The sequence below is a fragment of the Pinus tabuliformis genome, chromosome 8 (genome assembly GCF_031772625.1).
Source record: "Pinus tabuliformis cultivar Carrire ecotype Pingquan chromosome 8, CPIR1, whole genome shotgun sequence".
Lineage (NCBI taxonomy): Eukaryota > Viridiplantae > Streptophyta > Pinopsida > Pinales > Pinaceae > Pinus > Pinus tabuliformis.
This window is the reverse complement of record NC_142294.1, coordinates 1,864,034,263-1,864,052,154: the sequence shown is the minus strand read 5'-3', so window position 1 is coordinate 1,864,052,154 and position 17,892 is coordinate 1,864,034,263.

The window sequence follows — 17,892 nt, the reverse complement described above, 5'->3', positions numbered from 1 at the left end:
ACTGGTCTGTAACTAGTCTGATGATTCAAGAGGGTGTATCAGAGCGATGGAGAGTGCGATTGGGGCATAACACCTCTGTTTAAACCAAAGACAAAACTCTGTGCATGCCCACAATCATTGTCAAAGGAGCGTTGTTACAGTTGTAACCAGTAAGATGTGTTCTCCATGGAGTTTTGGACCTCTCAAATGAATCTACGTGTCCTCAGAGAGTCGGTAAACTTGCACAGCACAGAGGAAGCCACGACGACCAAGGAGGAAGACAAAGAGGCAGTGGTAAGTGGAAATGAAGAGACAGAGGCATGGGGAATGAATAAAAATAGTAAAAACAGAGAACTGTTGTAGTAGTTGTTGTGGTGAAGAACCAGAGTGTGAGGTAGCAGAAGGAGTAGAGGCAGAAGAGGCAGCAGAAGCAGCGGAGGTTGTAGAGGCAGCAGAAGTAGCAGAGGCAAGAGATTAGGAGTGAGAGAACCTCTGCTGAACAAAGTGCAACAACATACCAGTTTATACCAAGGTTGGGTTGGAGCCTCAGAATTGAACAGGAGTGAAGTCATTGGGGGTAGGTGCTCCTAAGTGCAGAACCACTGCAAAACAGAGTTGGAGCTTTGGAGGTTGGAGCCTCACTGAAGTCAAAGTTGGAGCTTGGAAACTATTCACAATCAGATATATACTTATATTGTATTTATTTCATTGCACTGTATTGAGTTTTAATAAAAGCATGAATTCCAGCTGTTGATTTCTATGTTCTCTGTATACATATACATATCTATATATGCTTTTGGTAATCACTAGAAAAATTAAAAGTAAGAATTACTTATTCACACCCCCCCCCTCAGTATTTCCAACAATTGGTATCGGAGCCAAGTTTCTTCATACTAGCCTAACATCTTGAATAAGGATCTGTAGCCATGATGAGAAATCACAAAGCATCAGGAAGACCTCCTCTGTTCGATGGCACTAACTTTGGTTTCTCGAAAAAGAGAATGACCTACTACTTAATGTCCCTTGGACCTGAAGTCTAGCATTTTGTTCAAAATGAATATCATATGCATACCACTCTTCCAACAGATCAAGACGAGAGGAAAGCCTACATTGCAAATGCAAAGGCCTTATACGATGGAGACTCAAAAGTCAAGAAGGCAAAGCTTCAAACTCACAGAAGACAATTTGAAACCTTGAGGATGGAAGATGAAGAAGATATTGCAGCATACCTCCTCCGAGTAGCTAAAGTGGTCAACTCCCTTAAATGATTGGACGAAAAATTTGAAGAAAGTACCATTGTTCAAAAAGTATTAAGATCTCTTCCAGATAGATTTGACTCCAACATAAGCGCCATAGAAGAAGCAAAGGATCTAGATACCCTCAAGATGGATGAACTCCATGGAATCCTCATTGCCTATGAGATGAGGAAAGATGGCCCAAGCCCCAAAGATGCAGCATTCAAGGCTTCAAAGTTAAAGAAGGGGAAAGAAAAGAATGACTGTAGTGATGAGTCCGATGTGGAATATGAATTGGCTCAATTTGTACGAAATCTTAAGAAAGGATCTAAGCTTAAAGGCAAGTACCCTCTTATTTGTTTTAAGTGTGGAAAAATAGGTCATTATGAAGCAAAATGTCCTCATAAACATGATAGTGATGATGAAGGAAATTCTCAAATAATGGCACACAAAAAGAAAGTGTTCAATAAGAAGAACTTCTTCTCTAAGCAAGATGAGTGAGATGAGTATGAGTTTATGGTCATCAAAAAGAAATCAGATGTGGAAAGTGACCATGATGAAAGCCAAGAAACATTATTCATGGCATTCACAAATGATGATGACTCAAGGCTGGAAGGAAATATAGATGAACTGTTAATTAGTGCCATTGAAGAAAATGAAAAACTACGAAATAAAATCATCTCTCTCAAGGTGGAAAACGAGGAAACAAAAAGGAGAGAATATCTCCTGGAAGCAATGCTAAAAGAAAAAGAAGAAACTTGTGAAGAACGTGAGGCTGAAATAGTGTCTCTGAGAAAGGAGTTGGAGCAAATTAAAAAGGGCTGTAAAAGCTCTCAAATACTTGAGACTATTCTAAAAAGTCAAAAACCCCAAAATGACAAGTATGGAATAGGTTTCAAAGGAGAATCCTCAAGCACTAAGAATAGTGTGGAAAGCTATGCTGATGTACTTTCCTGCAATCCAAAAGAAGAAAAAGTATGTTATCAGAAGCCCATCCCAGATACGAAGAATGAAGAGAGAATTACTCAAAAGAAGAATGTGGAGTCGAATCATGAATACTATAGCAAATACAAACCTGTACTCCACCAAGGGCCCATCTCAAATCCAAAGAATGAGGCAGGAGTAATTCCCAAGAAGAAAATTGACTCAAACCATGGCTACTTCAACAGGTACAAAACCATCTTTGTTGGCACTACTTTCACTGTAAAAACTTCGGTCATCAAGCCAGACATTGCATGGCCCACAGAAGTGAAATTCTTAAGCTAAAGAACCGAATAATCAATTCATATGCCCCCAAAAGGCAGGGACAAATCAAAAGCTTCAATTCATTTGATCCCTTGACCAAATTCGATCTGAATTGCTCATTCTGCTACAATAATGGACACTATGAATAAAAATGCCCACTCAAAGGAAGAAAGATGAGTAGTAAGAATTCCAACATGGATAAATGCGGCCTAGCTCTATATGCTCAAAATAATGGAAATCATTGGCTTGTGGATAGTGGGTGTTCCAGACACATGACAGTAGACAAAAGGAAGTTTGTCTCATTGAGAAAAAAGGAAGGAAATGTGTCTTTTGGAAGCGGATCTTCCAGAATTGCGGGAAAAGGAAAAGCTCAGGATGCTCTACTAGTAGATGGGTTCCAATACAATCTCCCAAGTGCCAGCCAAATCTATGATCAAGGTCATAAGGTTGTCTTCAGCACCAAAGACTGTGAAATAAGGAACTCTTCCTCAGGGGCACTTGTGGCGAAAGGGGTTAGAACACCAGACAACATTTACATTCTGAATAAGATTCAGGAGAATAAATGCTACCTGAGTCAGACAGAAGAAAGCTGGTTGTGGTACAAGAGACTTGTACATATAAGCTTCGAAAATCTAGTCAATATCAGCAAGATTAGAGTTGTACGAGACATCCCAAGGCTGTTCAAACCAAATCAAGGAGTATGTGGTCCATGTCAACATGGAAAGCAAACCAGAACCAGCCACAAGACAAAGGAGCTCTCTACATCAAAGCCCCTGGAGCTCATCCATGCTGATCTATGTGGAACAACTAGAAATCAGGCACTCCAAGGAGAAAGGTACTTTGTGTTATTTTTTGATGACTATACTAGAATGATGTGGATATATTTTATAAAGCATAAATCTGAAACTTTTGAATGTTTTAAGAATCTAAAAGCCCTTGTAGAAAATGAAAAGTTTCAAAAATTAAGTGCCTCAGAACAGACAGAGGGGGAGAATTCACATCAAATGAGTTTAGTAAGTTTTGTAATATTCATGGAATTAAAAGGGAATTCTCGACTGCCAAAACACCTCAGCAAAATGGGTTAGTTGAAAGAAGAAACCGAACAATGCAAGAAATGGCAAGAACAATGTTACTAGCAGTAGACTTGCATTCGAAATTCTGGAGAGAAGCAGTAGGGATGATTGTCTATACATTAAATCGAACTCAATTGAGACCAAACTGTGAAAAAACACCTTATGAGTTATGGAAAGGAAGAACAGCTTCAGTAAAGTACTTCAAGATCTTTAGAAGTAAGTGCTTCATAAAAATCAATGATGGCTCACCAAGAATGTTTGATTCTCAGGTTGACGAAGGGATATTTCTTGGATACTCTACAAGGAGCAAGGCTTGCAAGTGCTATAATGTTCGACTAAAGAAAATAGTGGAAAGCATTGATGTAAAGGTTGATGAAGGACTTCCAGAAAAAGAAATTGAAGAATATGAAGATGATTTTTTCATTGAAGAAGAAGGACCTAAAGAAGCAGAACTTGAAGAAGAAGAAATAGATGAGGAAGAAGAAGAGGAGAAAGAACCACCTCATACCCCTTCAAAGATGAAGTTTGTCCAAAGAGATCATCCAGAAGAGCAGATTATTGGCGACAGAGATGAAGGTGTGCATACCCAAAGAAGGATAACAGTTACACCCAAGAGAAAAGTCATTGCCCTTCTATCTATGATAGAACTAGAAACATTTGCAGAAGAAAGTAAGGATCCTCATTGGGTAAAAGCCATAGAAGAAGAAATGTCCCAAATTGAGAAGAACAAGACATGGGAGCTGGTACCTCATCCAAAGGACAAAAACATAATAGGAACCAAATGGGTGTTTAAAAATAAAATGAATGAGGAAGGACATGTTATCAGAAATAAGGCAAGGCTTGTCTGCAAAGGCTATTCAAAAATTGAAGGAATTGATTTTGAAGACATTTGCACCAGTAGCCTGTATGGAAGCTATCAGGATGTTCTTGGCATTTGCTTGCTCAAAAGGATTCAAAATCTTTCAAATGGACGTGAAATCAGCATTTCTAAATGGAGAACTCAAGGAAGAAGTCTACATGGAGCAGCCATAACGTTTTGATCTAACAGAAGGAAAGAACTTAGTCTGTAAGTTGAAAAAGGCTTTATATGGGTTGAAAAAACTCCTAGATCTTGGTATGCAAGATTGGATCACTATCTACAACAACAAGGCTTCAAAAAGGGAGTGGCTAGAAGTAATCTATACATAAAGATGTATGAAGGTAAGTTATTAGTTACTCTTGTTTATGTCGATGATCTGATCTTTGCTAGCAATAATGATGAAATGGGCCTTGAATTTTCTCAAAACATGTCAAAAGAGTTTGAGATGTCAATGATAGGAGAGATGTCTCACTTCCTTGGACAAACCAGAACAGGACTATATATATCTCAAACCAAATATCTAAAAGACATGCTCAAAAGATATGGAATGGAGGACTGTGCACCCATGAGCACACCTATGACCACAAAATGTAAATTGTGCAAAAATGATGACTCCCCTATAGTAGATGCAACTCATTACAGGTTAATTGTTGGAGCCCTTCTATACTTAACAGCTACAAGACCAGACATAATGTAGGCAATAGGAATGGTGGGAAGATTTCATTCTGCTCCCAAACAATCCCATTTATTAGTTGTAAAAAGAATTCTCAGATATTTGAAAGGAACTTCTGATTTTGGTCTTTGGTACCCAAAGAGCTCAACACTGATTGTAACTGCATACACCGATGCTGATTGGGCTGGAAGTATAGATGATCAAAAAAGTACTAGTGGAAATGTGTTCTTCCGAGGAGACTGTTTAGTATCCTGGCTCAGCAAAAAACAATCATCCATATCATTATCCACAGCCGAAGCTGAGTATATTGTTGCAGAAGACTGTTGTACTCTGATACTATGGATGGAGGAAGCTCTAAAAGTTGTCGACATATGTACAAATCAACCGATTACCATCTATTGTGACAACACAAGTGCTATCAGTCTCAACAAAAATCCAGTGATGCACTCAAGAACCAAACACATACCAATCAAGTATCATTTCCTCTGTGAGCAAGTAGCTAAGAAAAACATCATCCTGGAATATATCAGTACTAAGGAGCATATAGCTGATATTTTCACAAAACCTCTTCCTCAAGAAGCATTCGAACATCTGCATCAAAAGATGGGGGTTATCTCTTTATCATCACTCAAGTCCATTCATAAAGATGTAGCAAGACAAGGGGAGCAGTTTGATAGGGGGAGTCCGTATGCATTCCTTTTCCATTGATGTCAAAGGGGGAGAGGAGAAGAATATTTCCATCAATAACAAAGGGGGAGATTGTTGGACACAGATTGTTAATGATGTCAATATGGCAATATTTGAGGAGCAAACAGAGCCAAGAGGAGTAGAACTCAAATATATACCAAAATAGAGCTATCGGAGCTACAGAGGAGCCATATATGTATATGTCATATATATATGCCAAAGAAGAGGAGCACACAGAGCAAATGGAGGAAGCAGAGAAACAGGGTCATCAGAGAGCTTATATGCATGCAATTAACAGGGTCATCGGGAGCCATCGGAGGAGCAATGGAGGAGAAATGAAGGAAGCAGATGGATGCAAGACATGTATATATATGTATTTACCCATCAGAAAAACCATATGTATATGCATCTAACACAAACAGAGGCAGAAAGACTTGGGTATATATGCTTTAACACTATCGGCGGGCAAAACTATGCATATACAAGCAAATACACTATCAGAGGCAGATTGTGGACTTGAAACCTTATACACGGGAGCGTTGAGACATATCGGGTCTGGTACCTCATATCGCATCGCTATAAAGGAGTGGTCTACGTTAAGGTCTAGACCTGGACCTTTGCGATGTGTGATCGCCGATAGCGATATCGCATCAGACCTCCACCAAGGGCAACCCCTGATTGCGATGAACGCATGTGGACCCACCGCTACATTACAATATGACTTAACCTTCATCGCATCCATCGCAGATCGCAAGCCGTGAAGCCTTGCTGCATGAAAGCGCCGATTGCGATAAGGCTATGGACCCGACGGGCATATAAACCATGGTTTAATACCATATCGCATCTGGTTCATCGGAGCAGTGGAGGATCGGCCGTCGGCCATTGGCGGAGTCATGGGTCCAAAATATAAAGGATCCCCAGGAGTCATGAATCGCCGATTGTGATTTAATCGCGGACCCGATGCAGAAATAAACACGGGTGTAACACACCCTGAAGTCTGCCCTTCAGTCATTTCCACTATTTTTCTCATGTTTTTGGCCTGCGCAGGGTTCTTAGGCCGAAAGGCCTATGATAACTGGTCCATAATTGGTCCGATGATTCCAGAAGGTGTATTAGAGCGATGGAGAGTGGGGCATAAAGCCTTTGTTTAAACCAAAGACAAAACTCTGTGCATGCCCACAATCATTGTCAAAGGAACACTGTTACAGTCGTAACCAGGAAGATGTGTTCTCCGTGGAGTTTTGGACCTGTCAAATGAATCTACATGTCCTCAGAGAGTCGGTAAACTTGGACAGCACAGAGAAAGCCATGGTGAAGGAGGAGGAAGACAAAGAGGCAGTGGTAAGCAGAAATGAAGAGACAGAGGCATGGGGAATGAATAAAAACAGTAAAAACAGAGAACTGTGGTAGTTGTTGTTGTGGTGAAGAACCAGAGTGTGAGGTAGCAGAAGGAGCAGAGGCAGAAGAGGCAGCAAAAGTAGCAGAGGCTATAGAGGTAGCAGAAGCAGCATAGGTAGGAGAGTAGGAGTGAGAGAACCTCAGCTGAACAGAGTGCGACAACATACCAGTTTATACCAAGGTTGGGTTGGAGCCCAAGAGGTTGGAGCCTCAGAACTGAACAGGACTGAAGTCATTGGGGGTAGGTGCTCCTAAGTGCAGAACCACTGCAAAACAGAGTTGGTGCTCTGGAGGTTGGAGCCTCACTGAAGTCCAATTTGGAGCTTGGAAACTATTCACAATTAGATATATACTTATATTGTATTTATTTCATTGCACTGTATTGAGTTTTAATAAAAGCATTAAATCCAGCTGTTGACTTCTGTGTTCTGTGTATACATATACATATCTATGTATGCTTTTGGTAATCACTAGAACAATTAAAAATAAGAAATACTAATTCACCCCCCATCTCAGTATTTCCAATAGAGTCAACTAGCTAGCCTCTCATGTCCATGGCTTCATTCATGCATAAATAATTGCTTCCTTGTGGTACAGATCTTCAATTTCATTTTGGATCATCTTCCCTTCCTGTAATCGTGTGAACCATTGTAAGGGTGCGAGTGTTCGTGCAGTCAATCAAATTTCATCAAAATGCCTCTTCTTCTCTCTGATATCTTATCCGATCTTTTTTAGAGTGGGATCCTCTTACTACGAGGTGTTGTAGGGAAAAGTATCCGACTCGGATGACCCTATCCCACTCTAAGGGTGATAGTACCTCAGCAACAACTGTAAAGAAAACTACTTAAGGTTTACTTCTTTATGAAAGCAAGAGAGAATGAAGAAATGCATTAACCGTTGCCTTGCGCTTAATGTCGAATCCAAACTCTTCTCTTTGCTGCTTGCTCCCAGCTCCTTGCTCTTTTGCTGGCCCAGCTACAATGAGATCCTGCAAAATAACAAAGAAGGAAACTACAAGAAGCATGCAATCATAACTGATTCAAGGATTAGCATAAATCAAATATACAATCATCACAACACATCATTGAAACAAATGCATATAGAAGAACCTCAATAGCTTTTATTAATGGAAGAAGTAAAGTTCTGAGAAGGTTACAACCATTGAAGGCCCCAATCCAGCAACACTTCCCAGCAGAAAGAATTTCTTCTCTTCACCTCCTTCAAGCAATCACCCAATAGTTCTATAGTGAAACCAACAGCATATCATTACTTTGCACAAAATTCCAGCCTCCTAAGCTCATAGGAGAGAGCTCAATATATAGATGAATTGAGAAAGGATGAGTCAGCTTGCAACTGATGTGTAGCTGCCTTGTGTCCTCTCTCTCTTCAGTTGATCTTCAGTTCTTGGGTCCACTTGGAGAACCTTGCTTCCACTTGGAGAAACAGAGCCTCTGACTCATCACAAGGCGAAATCCTTGATCCAAGTGTCATTTTTGGAAGATTCCAGAGCAATGACTCAGTGTGCCACTTGTCCCATCTCGCTCAGCGCAGGTGGCCTTTGTTCTACCTGCTTTGCAACGCAGGTACACCATGGAGGAGTTGAGTTTCAGCGCAGAAGCCTAGTGGAGCACCTGCTTTGATTTCAGGATTGCTTGTTTTTGAGTGTTTTCAGGTGGAGAACTGATCTGAGAGCTGTTGGTTTGCTGACCTTGTTCCTCTAGGGGTAGGAACATCATGTTTAGGGACTTTGGATCCCTTGGATTATTGACAATTCATGCCTGATGCTGCAAGGCACAAAATTGTCTATAACAGATGCCCCCTAAAGTATGAGGTCGTTTATCGGGTGAAATGCTTTATTAGGAGGATTCGAAGTTCATTCAATCTGCTGAGAAGTGTCCTGTAATAAGATACAATACAATACATTATTTTTCATACTTTTCCATGATCTAGCTGAGGCGGGCATTCCCATGCTCAGCTTTATAAATTCATTTTGGTACATAGAACAGACGATCGTCTGATGGTAGACTGATAATTCTCTGCTGAAATTATCATCCTTTGAGAAGGATGATCATCTGCTGCAATGATGTACACATCAAATGTCTTTATATCCTGAATATATATCGCAGTCCGGATGGATGAAACTAGATCCGGGGTCTTCAATCTCTTCCGATCTTCACTCGATGTACAAGTCGATCCATGTGAGAATTTCTTGAAGTCGAACATGGAAAGACATCGCTTGATTACCGGTCAATGATGTAAACCGTTAACAAGCGCGAGAGGAATCACCGATAAGGATGATGACCCTCAAGGTACAGCAGTACAATTCACATGGTGGGAATAAAGGACTTGGCGTTGACCACCATGCAAAATCTTCTGGTCGAAGGTCATTGATGAATACCTGTCGCCGGAAGTGAGAAACTTGCCATTGAGGCATGCAAGCTTCAAAGTACTGAAGGGGTTGTTCCTAGATCAACTCCTTGGATAATGAGCTGATGTCGACAAGGAGCGATCCGTCAAAGGAGGGCCTTAATGAATCCCACATCAGTGACACGGAACGGAGCTAGTGATTGTGATGAGGTGAAAACAAACTGTGATGTATGATTCAGGGTGGCGGTCATGAAATGGATGAAGGACAATGTATGGCAGTGGATGGGACACGGTTGACTCTTTGCAGAACCACATCTCTTGAACATATAACGACACTGATGTGATGGATTGGTAGCATTACCCCAAATGTGGATGGTGTGGCGAGGACCATGGTGATGAGACCGGTGAATGAAACAACCCAACCCGATGTGATACGGAGGACAAAGTGTCATGTTCAAGAGTGACTTGCTACCATTAAAGCTGTGAGGTTCTCCCAATTTTTCCCCAGTCATTGCTGACCAGTACCTCTTTATTTTTGTCAAGCTTGAGGAGGATAACATATGCTTGTTCTATAACCTGCCCTTCGGGCAAGCCCATCGCTATGTTTTAACGAGCCTAGCGATAGGGAAACTCGTTCTCGTCTAAAGACAAGTTTGTCGCTATTTAATGAATTTAACGACAAAGATAACTCGGTCCTTTTCATTTTTAGAGAGTCTGAAAAGGTACGTAAAGTCGACTCCGAAATTCCTTTTTCGTCAGCTAATCCCTTAAGTCCGAAAAATTATAAAACAATACAGAAGGGATGAGTTTTCGATTGCTTTAACGAGCCGAACAAAACAAGCGCTCGATCTTTTTGTGCAATAATCCCTCAGGTCCAAAAAGATTAAAATCTAGAGGAGGGATAGCTTTCCGGTCGCTTTAACGAGCTGGAAGGCCAAAACTCGGCAATCTTTTCATATTTTACGAGTCAGTGAAAAGAGCTTAAAGACGACTCGTCTTTTGAGGAACGAGTGATAAACAGGGATAGCAGCAGATTCCAGGTACAGGTTGGAATTTTCCAATCACGGCAATGTCACAAGGATGGCTAAGTGAAATCACCCTTCGCAGCTGTTCCTCAAAATGGGTAAACAAACATATGGAGATGAACGATTGGCCAAATGAACGGATGGAGGTGAGACTGCAAGAACACGACCAAGGGCTTTAATATGGCTGTCAAAGGTCACATTTACCAAGGTTATTTACCGGTTCATTTTTTCTGGGTGAGCTTGAACTCTAGGGGAAGATTGATCACAACTTATGTTTATTTTTTAACGAGCATGAACTATGTGCTAAAACTGCTCGAATCTTGCGTTTATTTTTTAACGAGCATGAACTGTGTGCTAAAACTGCTCGATTATACCAGTCATAAGACAAGGAACGCCTCATGCGAGGTAGTCATATTTAAGGAGCTATACCTCACAAGTTACTCCAATTCGGCAAGTTTTAACTTTTGCCCCACATCCTTTCTTTATATAAGTTAGGAAACAACCAATCCAAAAACCAGATAAAATGACCGCTCTTTGCTTATACTCCAAAAGGTTTGCATGCCCCCAGGTATAAAGTATAATTTCAAAGCTGCCCCTCCTCTTTCTCACCTCTGTTTTTCTTTCGTTGTTCACAGCTACTTGCAACAAGAGAAGAACACCACTTAAAGATAAAACATGGGTGTTACGGAGGGAGGCTTGCCTCTTACTTATTATCCGAAAAATGGTTCTATTTGCTGCCGCAAATTAAACTCTCTTTTCGGCGATTGTCTATCACTAGGTTACTAAGGACGATGACCACTTGTTGCAGCAATAGAATCTCTTTCTTTGGAGGCTGCCCCTACTTATCCTTCAAAACATATGTTTTAATGGGTGAGGCTTGCCTTTTACCCAAAGATGGTTACTACTTGCTGCCGCAAATGGTCCCCTTCCTCGGTATCCTACTTATTTAGACAAAGGGGAGCGAGAAACAGATTATCCCACTCTCATAACTTTGACAAAAGAATCTTATTCTAGAACAACCCTCTCTTCCATGTCGGACGGGGTACGGACTAGTCATATTCTTCTGCAGAAATTAACTTTATACCCAAGGTTTCCTCTGCCAAAGGCAGGCCAGGGTGCATGCCCCCTGGGTCCCAGTGGAGTCGCTAGTTTGTTGTAGGGAAAAGTATCCGACTCGGATGACCCTATCCCACTCTAAGGGTGATAGTACCTTAGCAACAACTGTAAAGAAAACTACTTAAGGTTTACTTCTTTATGAAAGCAAGAGAGAATGAAGAAATGCACTAACCGTTGCCTTGCGCTTAATGTCGAATCCAAACTCTTCTCTTTGCTACTTGCTCCCAGCTCCTTGCTCTTTTGCTGGCCCAGCTACAATGAGATCCTGCAAAATAACAAAGAAGGAAACTACAAGAAGCATGCAATCATAACTGATTCAAGGATGAGCATAAATCAAATATACAATCATCACAACACATCATTGAAACAAATGCATATAGAAGAACCTCAATAGCTTTTATTAATGGAAGAAGTAAAGTTCTGAGAAGGTTACAACCATTGAAGACCCCAATCCAGCAACACTTCCCAGCAGAAAGAATTTCTCCTCTTCACCTCCTTCAAGCAATCACCCAATAGTTCTATAGTGAAACCAACAGCATATCATTACTTTGCACAAAATTCCAGCCTCCTGAGCTCATAGGAGAGAGCTCAATATATAGATGAATTGAGAAAGGATGAGTCAGCTTGCAACTGATGTGTAGCTGCCTTGTGTCCTCTCTCTCTTCAGTTGATCTTCAGTTCTTGGGTCCACTTGGAGAACCTTGCTTCCACTTGGAGAAACAGAGCCTCTGACTCATCACAAGGCGAAATCCCTGATCCAAGTGTCATTTTTGGAAGATTCCAGAGCAATGACTCAGTGTGCCACTTGTCCCATCTCGCTCAGCGCAGGTGGCCTTTGTTCTACCTGCTTTGCAACGCAGGTACACCATGGAGGAGTTGAGTTTCAGCGCAGAAGCCTAGTGGAGCACCTACTTTGATTTCAGGATTGCTTGTTTTTGAGTGTTTTCAGGTGGAGAACTGATCTGAGAGCTGTTGGTTTGCTGACCTTGTTCCTCTAGGGGTAGGAACATCATGTTTAGGGACTTTGGATCCCTTGGATTATTGACAATTCATGCCTGATGCTGCAAGGCACAAAATTGTCTATAACACGAGGTGCACAATTCCATGGCTTGTTCAAAGAGATCCATGCAGCCCTTTACTGCATCTTCTATCGTTTCCATGCCTTCTTTGATAGCAGCTCTGTGCTTCTCTCTAACTTCTGGAAGAGTTGTGGGTTGTAACTTCAACTGTTGCTCTGATATCTACAGTTGTAGCTCGAACCAAACTCAGTTAATTTCATCTTTAGAATCCTTTATTATGGCGGCCAACTTTTGGATCTTCTCCATGGACATTGTTTCTGCCAGAATATTGAGCTCTGGCATATCAGTGCAAGCATGTGCAATGGTTGCTTCCAATTGTTGGCTCTGCGTGGTGATTTCCTCTTTCTCCTTAAGTGCTTTCACCTTCTCCTCAAGAATTTGTTGATTGTTTGTTTTAACTTCATTGATTACCAGCAGCACGCGATGCTCCCTAATCTGTAATTTATTGGACACCCCTTGGTGTAGTTCATGCAAGGTCTAGATAGGGAGTGCTGTGAGGTTTAGGCCTAGGTTCCTTAACTGCATTAGTTGGGCCGTTTGTTCATCTGTTGTGGTGTGCAGGGATACTTCTAAAAACTGAATGATGCAGAGATCCAAAGACCTATATGTATCAAGAATTAACTCGCTTGCTTAATTCAGGCTTGCGTCCTCCCTGCTCGCTTGTATCCTGCCCGTTTGGATCTGCAAATCGTGCAGATCCTGCTAAACCTTTCCCAGCGCTTGCTGGTAGTGGCCCCAAATATCAGTAGTTGTGTCATGGACCATGTCACCTATCTCATCTAAATCCCCTTCAATAAGGACTAAAGGTGTCGCGCCTTCTGATCGGTCGAAATTTGGTTTCTTGTGTGAGCCAATGGAGGTTTGTCTCTTCCTTGTCAGAACTATGAACGGGGATTCTAACTCCGCACCCCCTACATTGTGTTTCTCTATGTCTTTCTCCTCCAATGTTTTCTCCTTGTCTAACTCATCAATGTCAATACTGGCATTTGACGTTGTTGTCTCTTAGGCCACTCTTTCTTTGGTTGCCGTTGCTTTTTCTCTGGTCGTAGCTTCTTTTTTCTTTGCAGCTCTCTCCTGGGTGGAAACCTGTTGTGCTGCCTTCTTTTGCTCTACTTCTATCGTCTATGTAGTCGAACCCTCTGTGACCTTACTAGTACCTGCACCAACATCAGACGGGGTGAGTCAATCACTAGGCCACTTGCTGATGACCCATGTTATATCCCCCTAGGCCACCAAGTAAGACAACTTGTGCCATATCTTCATGGGATCCCTCCTCGCACAAATATGTAGATTGTGGAAATATGCTTTGAAATTGGCTATGGTCTCGTACTTATCATACAATGTGGGTGCCAGCCTCTACCTCTAGCTAATCATCATTCACAAATCCATCTCAAAAAGGACCAAGAAGATATTCGCCTCTGTGATGCACATGGAGTCCTTTGTAGCCTAGAGTGAAGTGAACATCACTGCCTCCGAAAGGTCTGGATCGTGGAGAGGAAATTGTCTGTCCTTCGGAGTCCGCCATGCCACCAGTGCTATCAGTAGCGACAAACAAGCATAATGGAATGCCTTTCCCTCATTTTCGGCCTCCTAGAAATTCTCTAGAAATTCCTTGCATAAGTACCGAGCCTAGTTATACTAGACTCTTGTGGTGCACTGCATAGCCAAAGAGATGACTGGTGTCATTGCTTCATCTACATGACACTTACGCATTTTTCCCTATTAATATCTATGTCAAAAAATGCACTGTGGGATTCAAGATAAAGCAGATCAAGTATCCACGCGGTTTCTTTATCAGGCCAAACTCACTCTTCATCTGGTCTGAGAGCTTCTTTTCCTATCGTTTACCTCCAACCACTTCTGCAGGATCCACTCCTTGGTAGGGGAGTAAGGTGATCAGGTGGATCGGCATGTCCATAATCAGGATGGGTTTGCCCATCCAGAGACACCCATCGTGCATAAGTGTGAGAAATTGGTACACACAGATGGTGTTTATGTTGGTGCGACTAAAATGTGGCACCCAAAGCATGTTTAGGAGCCTTGTGGCCCCAACACCCGCTACCCACTTCATTAATTCCAATCGCGTAACTTTCGATTCTTCATAGTATACTTTGGAAAGGTATTTGGGAGGCACCAACTAAGGGAACTTCTCATGCTCCCCTAAGTCCCAATCCTCCATCTTGAGTGTTGGTATGCGGGCCAACAACGCACCCTCAAACACTAACTTCTCCCAAAACAGTGGCATGGACACCATAAAATTGGCCTTATGTGAATCTTTTTGCACTTTAGCTGTGGCCTTACGTGGCAGAATATACTTCGGTGAACAAGTCATCAACTCACCCTGCTCAACATCAATATCCTCTATGTCTCTGTGCAGTTCTTCTTCATTTAAATCCATCAGCTCTATCAACTGTTGTGACCGATCCATCTTCCCCTTTTTGCGTACTTTTGTTTGGATTTTCCATGGTGGCTATCTCACTGAGACCTTGTGAGGTTTCCTTTGCTTCTTATCTATTGCCTTGGGTGCAAAAGTTTTAGATACATAAGGCTTAGGTATGGGAGACCTAAGTGTCGTCGTCGAACACTTGTAGGGATAGATGGCACGACTTTCGTCTCAGGGGGAGTTACAATCATTATGCCTAGAAAACACTCTTAGAGAAAGTTAGGTATGTCAGCCAACCCTAGTCGTGGAAAGAGATCTTGCCAATCTGGCCCAGACATACAATTCTGCACTTGGCACACAACAAGGTGAAAAATCTCAATACAAACTCTCAGGAAGAAAATTTTTCTAATGCGGGGCAGCATGCCATATTTATAGATGATTTTAAATTCAAATCCAACTATTCCCTTCAATTTCCAATCATTAAGGCATCTTTGACTGAAAATTTCCAAATATATGCTCCATAAACGCATCTTCCCTACTCCTTTCAACAGAAAATGTTCCATTTAATCATCTACAATGTTTCCAATAGTCATTTTTCAGCCAGGCTGCATGGCACCCCTCCTTGTGGTGCAGCCTCTTCAGTGCATCTCCCTTCGGCACGTTACTTCAACTCGTCGCGCAGCCCCCTTACTTTCGTTTTCCAACTTTCGAGCAGTCTAGTTTAGAGTCTCGTACTTCCTTATAGATACCTAGAGTACTAAGACTATACCGCAATCATATAGTTGTTACACAGGGGTTGGATCACCCTTGTACATCTTGAATTGACTACCATTGATTTTTCCCAGAAATAATTCACCATTCAGCTTCGCGAGTTGAAATGTGCCACCATCTATAATTTCCTTAACAACATAGGGTCCTAGCCAATGCATTTGAAATTTTCTAGGGAACATTATAAACTTATTGTCATATAGAAATACCAAATCTTCATTATTGAAGGTGTGTTGTTTGATGTGGCGATCATGCCATGCATTTTCATGATCCTTTTGTGCCTGTTGATGAAATCTTGCTAGGAAATGGTCTTCCTCTGGTTCTATCAGCTGCACGATACACTCCTCCAAAGTATCGAGATCAACCATATATGTCAATGCCACATTTTGTAAACTTGGCACAATGTATTCCATGGGAATTACAGCCTCCTTCCCATATACTAACCTAAGTGGGGTGCGGCCTATCAAATTCTTACAAGTGGTCCTATACGCCCAAAGCACTGCTGGTATGCGCACGTCCAAGCCATTCCGCTTTGCGTTGCAAATATTTGTCAAGGCGATATCCCAAATCTTGTTGAAGGCTTCCATCGTGCCATTAGCTTGAGGGTGACAGGGTGTACTCTTCTTATGATATACTTGGAATTCATCAAGCATCAAAACAATGGTTTCATTTAAAGAGTTCTTGCCCCTATCACTCAATAAAAGTTTAGGGCAGCCGAACCGAGACAAAATGTATTCAATGATAAAATTTGCAGCTATAGTTGCGCTACAATCTTTCACTGGTTGTGCCTCCACCTACCTATTCAAGTATTCAGTCATTGTGATAATGTATCTAGCCCTTAGCTTTTTCCCTAGTGGCTGAATTGGAACCAAAAAGTCTATCGCCCACTTATCGAATGCGTGCAACGTTCTTTGTGGATTTAGTGGTAACTCATCCCTTCGTGATAGTCACCCCATTCTCTGACAAACATCACATGACCTACAATACGTCTTTGACTCCTTATGGACCATCGGCTACCAAATCCCTGTGCATAGGATCTTTTACTCGGTCTCTCTACCTGCATAATGACCTCTCGCTACTCCTCCATGTGCTTCTGTGAGAATTTTTGTTCATTCATACTCCGATACATATCTGCACAGTATTTTGTCAGATCCCATTTTGTACAAATGTCTAGTGATGATGGAGAAGTCAACCACTTGAAACACCAACTCTTTCTTCTGTTGCACTAAATATCCCTCTGGGGTCATTCGTGTAGACAAAAATTGAATTATATCAGCGAAGTGATTCTCTGAGACGCGAACAACGAAGAGCTGCACATCAAGCAATCCTTCTTCCAAACTTGTAGGCTCATCACGGATCTCAATCCATGAGAGATGATCAGGACCAACATTTAGGCATCCTGACTTTAAAATGACCTCAAAATCATATTCCTAGAATAAAAAAAACCACCTGCAAATCTTTCCCCCAACAAAGGCTTGTTGACCAGGTGTTTCAGAGCAGAATGGTCCGTATACATCTTGAAGTGTGCTTCTAGAAGATAGTGCCAAAATTTTTGCAGCGCATAGATCATTGCGAGTCCTTCGCACTCTATGGTTGAGTAGTTTTTTTCTTCCTTCGACAACTTCCTACTTGCAAATGCTAGTGGTTAGTCAATATCTCCTGTGCCTAGTTGGGTCAGTACCACACCTAGCACAATATAGGATGCATCTACATGAACACAAAACTCCTTCTTCCAATCAGGGAACACTAAGATGGGCATGGTGACTATTTTCTCCTTCAAAACATTCAAACTTTTATGACAATCCTCATTCTAGCAAAAGGTCACATCCTTTTAAAATAGTTTTTCCATTGGCACAGTTATTTGTGCATATGCCTTGATGAACTTCTTGTAATATGGAGTATGGCTCAATGTTACGCACAAATTCTTAACATTCTTTGGGGCCTCTAAATTGATGATGACCGCAATCTTGGCAGGGTCTACTATCAATCCCTGCTTGCAAACCAC